The sequence below is a fragment of the Vigna radiata genome, chromosome 9 (genome assembly GCF_000741045.1).
Source record: "Vigna radiata var. radiata cultivar VC1973A chromosome 9, Vradiata_ver6, whole genome shotgun sequence".
NCBI classification, from domain to species: Eukaryota; Viridiplantae; Streptophyta; class Magnoliopsida; order Fabales; family Fabaceae; genus Vigna; species Vigna radiata.
The window spans coordinates 18772504-18785483 of record NC_028359.1 but is presented as its reverse complement, the minus strand read 5'-3'; positions in this window follow the sequence as shown (position 1 = coordinate 18785483).

The following is a 12980-nucleotide window of genomic DNA, read 5'->3' as shown; positions in this document are numbered from 1 at the left end:
GATATGGGGACGTACAGTAATGACATGAACTGGTGAGTAATCTCTTGATTTTGCAATACCACCTAGGGATAGGGGTAGGACGATCAATTGCGCTAACTTCTGTTTATAATGCGGTATTAATTACTAGGGGAGGCTAGGGATAGCAAGCCAGTAGATAATATTAGGCCATTTTCGCTGAGGGATCGGGTTAAGGGGAGGCTAAGAAAGTTGCATAACAATTGAATTAATCAAACTAATATTCAAGGGTAGTATGTAAGAGAGAGCGAATTAGATGAAATTGTAAACCCCCAACAACATCCATTCATCCATTGTTTTCCTTTGTCAATTGAATCACCTTTACTTTGCATGTTAATATTTTTGTTCTCAAATCCAATTTATTAATTTTTATTTTCAAGTCTTATTATTTTAATTCACATGAACGAGAAAGCCATTCGAGTATCTTGGGAAAACGATACTTGGTCTTACCATTTATATTACTTGTACGATTTGGTACACTTGCCAATTTGTCAACACATCCTCTTTCACATCAGCGTCAGCGCCTCACTTTTTCTTCTCACTCGCGAGAGCACTTCAGAAGCCACATCTTCCAACCATTTCTCATTCTCTCTCACATCAGCACAGCTCTTTCATTCACGCTCTCGAGCTCCTCACTGTAAGCTTCTTTTCCTCTTCACATATCTCCACAGATTTCAATTCTTTGCTTCTTCACCATCACAGAACATCACAACCTAGGGTTTCCTTATCATTTTCCATTGTCCTTCAAATTTCACCGATTAAACTCACTTTTGAACCGATTCAAACCATTTCCACCGATTAAACTTCGATTCACACCAATTAATCGATTCAGTCGGTGTTTCCTCTCCATTTTAGGGTTTTCCACCGTTTAAACCTAGGTCTAGGGTTTTCCAGTTTTCGTCTCCGATTTCTCTCTCAATCTTAAGTTCCTCCTTAAATTTCGTTGCGCTCATCTTTGGAGGAAGCCTCGAGGACTTCGAATCGCGTTCGCACCGCTTCGACAGGTGTTCTCCTCAAGGCGTCTTCCATCAAGTGGTCATGAGAGATTAGGTTTGTCCGCGCTTCAAAGCTAAGTATCTTGTTTCTCTGATTTACGAGTTGTTTCAATTTTGTCTTGCTCTTCTTCATTCTTGTTGAATTTCTTCAATATTTCTGATTTGTTCAATTCTTCTCCTTCACTGTCTTGATGAGTTGTTTGATTATGCCTTGCTTTGGTTCAATCTTGCTTGACCTATTCGTTGTTCGTGTTTAGGTTTCCAAATTAAGTTTCGTTTGCTTGAGTAAGTGCTTTAAGTATTTTTCATCATTTTTAATCGGTTCAAATTTTTATTTGAGTCTTTTATTTGAGAAATCATAAACTATTTTGTCAAAGTCATGTTAATTTGCTTATTATGTCTTTTAATTCAGTTGTAATATGTTTTTAAGGTTTTTGTTTCATTCTGGTTGTTTGATCAACATTAGCACACCATATGAGCAATGACAAATTCATTAAGAGCTCGGGTGCTTAGTGCTTGACATAAGATGCAGCTTTGCATTGGTTCACACACTAATTTGGTGTTTAATCTGTGTCTGGTTTATTTGTGCACTTAACTGAGAATTTGGCATTGAGATGCATTTGATTGATTGAGCCAGTACCATGTGCATACCGTATAAGCGATGAATTGCTTGCGCAAAGCTTGGTTGCACTGAGAAAACTCCAGCAGAGTCTCATTTGTAGTTGGTTGATCTGCATTGTCTTAGTCTGAGTCATTTGTGTTGTTTTTTTTTTTAATTTGGTTTGGCATTAGTCTCACTACTGAACATCTTGCGTCCATTTCTAGTGTCTTTCTCAAGTTTTATTTGTTATTTTTGAGTCATGTGACTTGTTCACATGTTGTTTCAATATCTGAGTCAAATTTTGGTTGGTTAAGTTGCTTGTTTTGAATGAATTTGGGGGTTGGAACATCAAAATTATGAAGTACTTTGTGTTTGCATCTATTAGCTATTTAAACCAGTTTGAACTTATGCATTAAAACTTGCTGAAGCAAAGAGATTCTCAGTTTTAGCTACCCTGTGTGTTTCCACTATTTGAACCACCAAATTTTTTACCATTGTTTTCTTTAACCAATTGTTGTTTCAATAACTATGTTCTGAATTTTGGAATTGGTGCCTGTTAATCTGATTTGGAGTTGTAGCAAAAGCTTGGTTAATCTTTAAAAAAAACAGAGACAATTGGCAAAAGAGATAATACAATAGTTTAAAAAGCCAAAGACCAGTGCAACTCATGTTTTTGAAAATCTGGCAGCACCAGAACCAGAAAATTGTATTAGAAAAGTGCATTTTCTCTTAGCCAAGTCAACAGTTTCTTATTGGTCTTTTCTTGTTTTTAAAATCTATTCTAGAACTTTTCTTAGAATTTTGTTTGTGTGCCAGCCTTGCTAAATTGCCTTTTTCTTGCTTGTCTTGATTGATCTTCTTGGTTTTGTCTCCATTACATGTGAAATATGTCAGTTGATCTTAATTAAAGCTTTTACTTGTTTTCATAATCTGATCTAGAGCCTCTTGAGTTTGTCTGTTGTGTTGTTCTGTCAGTCTCCATTAGCTGGTGCATCCATTTGTTTGTGGTTGTCATTGCTTTGTCCTTACATTGCTTAGCCTAGCCATTTCCTGTTTGTGAAGCTGATATCACTTTGATTTCTGGAAATTAAAAGAAAGGTTGTGTGCTTGGTAGCATCCTAGGTGGTGGTGGTCTGAAAGACTATCCAACTTTCCTTTGTGTGCTTTATGTTTTTAAAAGAAAAGCCTTGAGTGTAGTGAGCTTAGTGAGGCTGATTTTAGCCTAATTTCCTTGGAAATTTTAGAGAGAATTCAATATTCATCTAATTGTTTTGAGATTGTTCACTGTGCAAGAAAAAGAGTTTGAGTGATCAAACTAGAGCAGTTGTAACTGTTTAAGAAGTTATTGAAATCAATTTAGTCATAAACTATTTGTTGAATTCAATGAGATATTGAATGCTTGAATGTGCTTACTGATTTCCTAGTGATGCTATTTGTGCTTGTGAATGTTTAAACTGTCATTGCACTCATTTTAGTTTGAAACATTTCCTGTTGAATCATTGATACACTCACTTTTTTGAAAGTGAATTATTGACTTCATGGATTAATTGGACATGTGGAATGCTGAATTTTGAGTTAATAAGATCTATTTGAACTTGATAGATGCATAGGATTTCCAAATAACGTGTTGATTGTTTTATGAGAATTTTTGGAAGTGCAACAACATTGTTTTAAAACTGCCAATTTCTTATTTGCCTCATATTACTCTTTGTCCATTGATTTGATTACCATGGTCCATTGTTTTTGCCCAGTTTAATTCATCGATTTGTTGAATTGGTTGTTGTACTTGTTGTTTGAAAGCTGCAATGTGTTGAGATTGTTGACAACACAATTTCTATATCTATCTAGTTTTTGACGATGACAACACATTGTTTAATAACATGCATATGTTGTTTGTTGTTATTACATGTTCTTATGCAAAATTGATTGTCATATTTGTGAACATGATTATGTATTGTGTTACATGTTCCTATGTTGATTGATTGATATATATCTGGAACGTGTTTACATGCTTTATGTGCTATGTGCAATGCATCATTACATATGTTTTACTGCACATGTTTTAAAGCTGAAAACCACAAGCACTTTTATGAACTTATAACTGTGTGACAAAGTTCTAGTGCAGTCGACTACATTATTAATGGATTCGACTATGCTAAAATCTTTGTGCAGATTTTGAGAATCAGTGCTCTGTGTATTTTTTAGAAGAAAAGAATTTCAAAATGTTTTACATGGTTGAAGTCGACTATGTGTTTCACACATTCGACTATATCTATTATCTGATTTGGAATTTTGTTATGCTCTTGCACTCTAACGGCTATATTTTTTAAAGTTAGTTGAGCATTCAATTATTTGCTTCTTCACTATCACAGAACATCACAACCTAGGGTTTCCTTATCATTTTCCATTTTCCTTCAAATTTCACCGATTAAACTCACTTTTGAACCGATCCAAACCATTTCCACCGATTAAACTTCGATTAACACCAATTAATCGGTCCATTCAGTGTTTCCTCTCCATTTTAGGGTTTTCCACCATTGAAACCTAGGTCTAGGGTTTTCCGGTTTTCGTCTCCGATTTCTCTCTCGATCTTAAGTTCCTCCTTGAAATTCTGCTACGTTCATCTCAGGAGGAAGCCTCGAGGACTTCGAATCGCGTTGCACCGCTCTGACAGGTGTTCTCCTCAAGGCGTCTTCCATCAGTTTCCATGTGCGACCCTAAAGCAAGGTTTTCTTAATGAAATTTGATTAGGATAAATTACCCTTTTTCGACTTAGACTAACAAAAGAGAATGCTTAGGAAATCTGATTTCAAGTTGGGAATTTTAATTAGAGCCGAATTAATTAAAATCTAACATTTAATAAAAGGCTTTATCAATTCCCAATAAATTTACAAGAACCCTAATCCTAATCAATGTCTAATTAAAATAAGGGTCTATGGTCTCAATTCTATAAAGAACCGATGCTTAAACCCTCTCAAAAAAATAAAATAAAAAATCAGTTATTTTATGCCTCGGTTCTTTAAACAATCGAGGTAATAGACATTTGCGATAATTACAAAAATGCAATCGCGCCAGTTTTAGGCATCGGTTCTTTTTTAAATGAGGCATATACGTTTGCGATAATTACAAAAATGTCACCGCACCGTTTTTTGCTTCGGTTATAACTAAATCGATGCGCGAGTTAAAATCATTTCCTTTTACTAGTGTGATACTCTATTTTCTAAGTTCTTATAATTCCTATATCTTTCATCCCATCATAAGATAATCAAGAGAGAACCTAAGGTATTCTATAAAAGGAAGATTAAAGACTAATCTTCGTAGTTCATTAATTGTTCTCATTGTCTAATCGTTCAAGTACGCTTTCGCTTTTCTGTTTTAAAAGAAATTGGAAACTGCTCATATAAAAAGTTTAATGTTCATTAATTATTAATTTGTGTAATTCATAAATCTAACATATAGTTCATTTAAATATTTATATTTTGAACATAAATAAATTTGATATTTCAACATAATAACACTATTAGAATGTAGTCACAACTTAATTTTTTTAATGAGTAGAATGTTGTTCAATATTATGAATACATTTTATATTTAATTAATTTGTGTTGTGAAATCATGTAAATTAAGTTTTAATGAGTAGAATATTGTTCAATATTATGATTATATTTAATTTATTTGTGTTGTCAAGTTGATATTTTAATCTTAAACTATTATCTTTATGATAATATTTAATGAAATATACAAATATTTCTATTCTAGTATTATAAAAAAGATAAATTGATTCAATTAATTTTTATTATACTTAAAAAATATAAAAAATAATTAGACAAACAAAATCTAATTGAAATGTATTGATGCACAAGTTAATAGATCGAGTCGAGTAGTAAAAGTTTTAATTTATCAAAAAAAATCGAGTTAAATTATTTTTAACTCAACCAGTAACAAATCAATCCAAATGAGTTCCTTACTTTTAACATCTCTTCATATACTTACAGTTGCCAATCATGCTAACACGGTGGATAAGCAATTAGGTCAACTTATTTAAAATGAATGAAAATTATGAATAAATAAATGTACAATTATTTTTATACTATAACTATTTTTTTATAAAGAACTTTTCGACTGCTTTGCAATAATTTACCTAAAAATGATCTCTAATATAATTAATAGGTGCTTCGACATATAAAATTACTTATTATTAACCTAAAATTAATCAGTAAAATTAGGAGAAATAGGCCATTAATTGTTATCAGATTCATTTGTCTCCTATTCATTATATTATTTACAATACTAATAATGACTAAAATAATAAAAGTAAATAATAATAATAATAATAGAATTAGTTGAATTTCAAGACTCATGGCGACCTCACATTTAATTTTTTTCTTTTTACTCTTTATAAATATTTTTACAATCAAATATAACCTTAACAATTATCATTTTATATTACTTTAATACTTAGGGATATTTTGGTAATCTTTAATTTCTACTAATTAAACAAATTTTTTAAAATTGTTACATCAATCAAATCCTACACTAATTTTCACAAATTTTACCGCTAAATCCACTTTCAATTATCTCCAAATTCACTAAATAAACATAAAAAAAAATCACCTCAAATCCATTCAATCACTCTCCCCTAAATCATTTCTCTCAATCACATTAAGTGAACACAACCTTAATGTTTTAATTCTAAATATAAATTTTCACCTAACTAATAGACTTAATTGAAGAATAATTATTCCAATTTATTTCTGGTACACTTTTAACTTTTCTTTCAACTTTAATAGTCACAAATAAAAATCATAAAAGTAGAAAATTTTTACGTAAATAATAAAAAGTGATTCTAACCACACCTCACTTGTACAATGAGAAGATTTTATAAGATTCAGAACTTAGTCTAATAACTAATTGCGATTCACTTATTTGTTTCCATTTTTTAACAGCAATTTTATTATCATATGGCAATTTAAATTTGTTTCAGTAAAAAGTTAAGTGTTTAAATAAAAAAATACATTGAAAATGAATAATATGATTCAAATTCAAGTCAAAAAATTCAACTGCCTTAATTTTGATTGTGTCTTTCTATTGTAAAATGGATATAAATCATATATATTTTAAATAAAAAATTATATTTCAATTACAAAATACAAATATAATAATAAAATAAAAATTCATTTATCTTTTATTAAAATATTTTCTAGATTAAAATATTTATTAATTAAATCAAAGTTCACTTAAATCTAATTACTAGATCCATAGATATTTTAGATCATGTCAGTCTCAAAACAATCGAAACGGTACAAAATTAAATGCAAAATGCATTGATATTTATTTCACTATTAATTTCTATCAACGTCCGTATATTAAACTCTTATTACTTATATTTATACTTTTTAGACAAGTTGAATATAAAGAAAAATATTATATGTAATTTTCTATTATACAAAAAGGCCAATTACATGAGGTTGAGTATTCAGCATCAAGTGTACATCTCCGTACGCAAAGTAACTAATATAAACGACATTAACTAAAAACTCAAATATGATGTTTGATTAGTCGTCTTATTACCATAATCAACACGATTAATTAAATTTTTGTAATAAACTTTCAACAGATTATATTAAAAAACTTTTCAAATAAAAAAATCACTGTCTCTTTGTGCTCCAACTTCATGTTATATATATAGCCAAATGTTGAATACAAGTTTTCCCATTCAATTTAAAATTTTCTATTTTTGTCGTCATGAATAAAAGTAAAACATAACGTCCAGCATGTGACATGTCAATTATTGTTAATATTGCCATTATTATTATAATCTTAAGATAATCATGATTATGTTTATAATAAATGAAAAATATCAAGTTTAATTGAAAAATTATGAGTTAGTTAGGTAGTCCTTGTGAACCCATATTAAGGAAAAAAACTAGTCAACAACCAATCAAGATAGTCAAAGTTGTTAATAAAATAATTTATTTGACCAGTCCTTTAAATTTGCTTTTCTTAACTCTCAAAAATATTTTTTCAGATACACACAAAAAAGGATTTTTATTTTGTACTTAACATTAATTGATTTAAAATTGTACATAACTTGTTATTTTTTATTAATTTATTGCTTGATATATTATGTAATATTAAATATGTATAACTATATTCAGTTAGTACTAGATAATGTCTCATTTATTTTGTTAAGTGTTTATGCTTATTATATAAAAAATTGTAAATAACATAGTCCAAATTGGTAATAAAAAAATTGTTTTACACAACTGCTTTAAAAATTGATTTTTTTAACATATCTCGATATATTTTTTTAAACACACGCACATGGATTGTCATTTCATTAGAAATGAAAATTTTTATATTTACTATAAAATCATACCTAAATGACAAAAGTCCGAAATTCTAGAAATATTTTGTCAAACGCTAACCACGTTCGTTGAAATTATCTACATCAAAGAAACTAGCAAGAACAACACCATTTATTTTTTATTTTATTGTTATGTATTGTGTTTTGGCATCAGAAGTTTTGCATATATTAATTAAACATTATGTTAATATAGATTTGAATGTAGTTATTATAAAGTTTTTGTGGTATTGTATATGTTTTTCAATCTTTCATGAGAGTTATAATAGAAAATATATGGTACGGGCACTTATAATAAGGCAGTGTTGATCCACAAAAATCACCTCATATGTAATTGAGTAAACCCTAACCCTAATTAGAGGTTAAGATTTATAATTATGGTTTTTAACCAAAAGCTAATTTTATAGTTTTCAATTAAAAAATAAATACATTCAATCAGATATGAAAATTTTACAAATAAAATTCAATACTTAATCTTGAATCGCAATACTATTATCCTACGATAAGAGAAAATTTAATTACAAAGAACCTTTGATAGTAAAAGTTTGTAACTAAAGTCAAAAGAGCAAAAAAAAACAAACTTTAAGTAAAAAAAACTAATAAATATCTCTCTTACAAAATCACGAAACTACTTATAAGTTAACTCATAGTAAATAAACTACTTTTCAACTGATAAACTCTTTCAACTGCTAAGTTGACATATTAAATTAAAAATGTTTAATAAAATTATCGATAAATGGAAAATATATAAAAAATATATAATCACATAAATTTTATTGTATAAACAAAATGTATGCCTTTGAGAAAAAAATAATATTATCATGCAATTATATTTTCAGATTTTAAAAATAATTTAGTTTTTATTTAGTTTTTTTTTTCATTTTATAAGAAATTGCATGTATTTTTTATTTTAGAAATTCATTTTATTTAAGCTGGTAAATACAATAAGCAATAATTAAATTCATTTTTTTTTGTTAACTTTTCAAAAAAAAAACTATAAATAGGAAATCTTTAAAATGCCATACTTTAAAATACCTTATTAAATGTTTTATAATTAATCAAACTAATCAAATAAATTAATAAATATCTTATTAATCTTAACATTCTCTACCATAACATAATCGTACAATTCATTTTTACTTTTCTTTATTCTCCATGAATGATCGATCTCATGGAAAACTTCCCGTGTGACCAGAATATTGTGTGTGAATAATTGATTTGTATTCCTATTACTATACATTTTCCAAAATCTGTAACTAAACCCTAATTGACTCAATAAATTTAAATGAGGCGTGTCACATTTTTCATAACATCGTAAGCGTCACGGATTCTCAGTTATCCACGCACACGCAGGACTGATGGGCCCACCCAACAATGCTGTCGGTTTCAGGTACACGGCCGTACCACGGAACCGTACTTCAAATGCACTACACACTTCGTCACTCCATGTCCTCTTAGGTTTATTGTTCTTGTAAAAAAAAAAAAAAACTGCTTTTTGCTTGTGTTGTTATTTAGTTGAAATTTAAAACCGACCCAAAGAAAGTGAGATGTGACTTTTGGCAGTGGGAAAGGGAAAAGGGAAGTTGCATGAAAGGTGGAGGCAAAGTTGTGTAGGGTAGGTTGGCGTTTGAATTCGCATGCACTTCATTGGTTGAACATTTCGTTTCCTTCTTTTAATATTTTGGTTTGGATAATGACTCGTGTTATTAATATTATACACCAATATTGAATTTGGGAGTGTTTGAAAATGAATGTGATTTGAAGTGTTCTTTAGAGAGCTAGTGGAAGACAGTTTTATTACTTTTTGGCTGTAGTAGTGGATGGTGATGTGGTAAATAATATAATAATCTTAGAGTTTTTAATGTTGGCTCGACTTTCGATATTTAACTATTATTGCAATGTGCATAAGTTATGTTACCCTGAATCACGTAAATCAATTGATTGGATTTAATTTGATACAAAGTTTTGAGTTTACTCTAGATATTATATTAAATAGTTGGAAGCAAAATACACACATCTCAGTTTAAACGTATGGCTCCAATTCAACTAAATAAATAGTTTAGAATTTGTCAAAGCTTTCCAAATTTTTTGTTCCCTCTTCACATTAAACCAAATGTTGATAAATTAGTCATTGAGATGATTTGGATATGTTTTAATGATCTTCAGTATGTTGGTAAGTTGGGTTGGTTACTTAAGGAATACCTAATATTGATATCACACTATATGAAAATTGATATCATATTCAATTTTATTTATTTATGTTAACATTGATGAATTTAGTTATGCTAAATGAAGTAAACATAACTTTGATCTTGTGCTAATATGATTGTTTGACTTTATTGACAAAATATACAATTGGCAAAATAGATATATAAAATTACATATATAGTGGAATATCATTGGATATGTTTAATTCAAAATAGGTATTACGTATATAAATAATTCTATGTTAAAGATATGAAGACGTCAATGGTTAGTGTTCTCTTAAACTAAGTGATAAAATGATATTAAAGTATTTTGGGAGTTGTGAATGTGAAAGGTTATGTGACTTTCAATCAAAGTAAAAAAAAAACAAAAAAAAAAACAAAAACAAAAACTTTTTATGTGTGTTATTTTAGTGCTTTTTTTTCAAATTTTTTCTAATGTTTGTTATAGGTTAAGCTTAATTATGAAAACAATGTAATGTATTTATAATGGATCTAAATTTATGTAATTTTTTTTATATATATTTACAGTCAATTTTCTTTTCTTTTGTCCTTTAATTTTTCTCCTCATCCTTTTTTTTTTCTTCTCCTTTTACTTCTTTTTCTCTTTCCTCCTCATTTAATAAATCTAATAAAATTAATCAAATATATAATATAAACAAAAAATCATAAAATCGAGAGGACATCATACATAATAATGATTAAGTTCTTCAAAAAACAGTCACACATATTAACACTATAACAAAAAGATATGAAACTAATATCAATGCAAAAAATATTTAAACAAGAAGTTGTTTCCCAATAAATGACACATGATAATGACTAAAAATACAATGTTTGGTCACGAATGAAAGTTGGTTGCCATTGTTGTGAGGGAGCTTCACTCAAGGAAAAAAGTGATGAGAAATGGACACTGGAGGGTTTTTGTAAATGCATTTACGTTTGACATGTAAGTATTAGATGTAAAAAAATGTTTCTATGTTTGACGCTCATACGTAAATTTATGGTTTAATCATTTCGGAAGTCCTTATTTTTGCGTGGAATCTCAATTTCGTCCCGTTTTTTTTCAATTTCTCAATTGAGTCCTTATTTTTGTAAAATTGAATTAAATAGGGTATTTCCGTCAAATTGATCAGACGACGTTAAGAAAGGTGATACGTGACATGCTGACGGTATGATTATGATTTTAATTAACGTGGCATTAAAAAGGTGTGTGAAGTATATTTTTTTAATTTTTGAATTAAAAATTAGAGTGCACATTGGAAAAATAAAATTTAAGTTAGGGTAAATTTGAGAAATGAAATGAAATTAATAGATGAGTTTTAGGGTTCTGGGAAACTTCATTCCCTTTCTCTTCGTTTTAGCGAGAAAGTTGCTAAGGTAGCACCTTTCTTTTCTTGAACCAAAAACTCTGGCAATGGGAGTTTGGCGGTGCACGCAGGAAAATTCTTCCTCTTCCTCTTCTCGATTCTTCATACCATCGTCGCGGCCTTATGGGGAGAAGATCTGATTGTCGTTTTCGACAGTGGTGCGTTTCGCTTTAGAGCTTGTTCCTCCTTTCGACCTTGTTCGAACTCGCGAAGTAGGAAGAGTAGACGTCTTCCTTCCTTCTCTTCTTCTTGGTTCTGCTAGGGGTTTTGTAGGTAGGGGATACGCTTATCGGTGGTTAGGACGCGAACCCTTCCACGTGGCACAGTGAGGGTGCGGAAGCGATGGCGTCCCAACAGTGCTCTGAGCATGGGTGTTCTTTGGGCGGTGGGTGTCGCGAAAGCTTTCCTCCTTCGAATCAACCCGCAAGTGTGGACGCGGGTTCAGTTCTGACCGAGCCTATGTGCGAACGGCGTCGCGGTGGTGAGAGAAGACGACAACAATGCGTCAGGAGTGATCTCCAGCGACAACAGCGAGGGCGAATGACTGCCTTATCCGGCGACGACAACGTCAACGACGAGTTGTGATTGAGAAATTCTTGACTCTACGATTTAGGGTTCCTTTTGTTATCTGATTTTGGAGATTAGGGTTTGCTAAAATTGGGAAATTAGGAATTCTCTGGTGTAACTGAAATTGCAATGTTTGAATTGGGATCTTGATTTCTGTTTTCGTTCCTGAACTTCAAATTGATTTCTTAATTGCTGGGTTGCACTTAATTTCTTTTCTTTTGTCCGCTTTGACCTTTTAAGTAAATCTGATTTTTCCTATCTAAATTTGATTTCCCCTGTTTGCAATTTCTTTTAATACAAAATACAATTCAAACATGTTTATAATGTCACGTCTATTAAGGTGTCCTTACTCACTCAGTCATGTCAAATAAGAAACTAACTCAGCGTGCCACGTGAAATACATACTAACGTCGTTGAATCTTATTTAACGGAAAGGATCCAATTGTTACAATTTTCAGAAAATTGGGACCCAATTGAGAAATTAAAAAAGAACGAGACGAAATTGAGATTCCACTCGAAAATAGGGACTTCCAGAATGATTAAACCTAAATTATTTATGTTGTATATGCCTAAAATGTAAATTTACATCTAACCTATAAACAACAAACATAAAAACTCTTTTTCACGTGGTATACTTATAAGTTATATGTAAATATTAACCGTTAAATTACAAAAATGTCACCATGCATTTTTTTACATCTGTTGCCTATATATTAGACATAAATTTAGTGAGGTAATAAGTTGTTTCTGTATGAGCGAATATTTGGTAATTAAAGTATAATTTTATTTTGTAAAGGGTAAATAAAAGTACTAAATGATAATCTCATTTACAAAAATATTTCACATACTTAGACTTTAAATTTT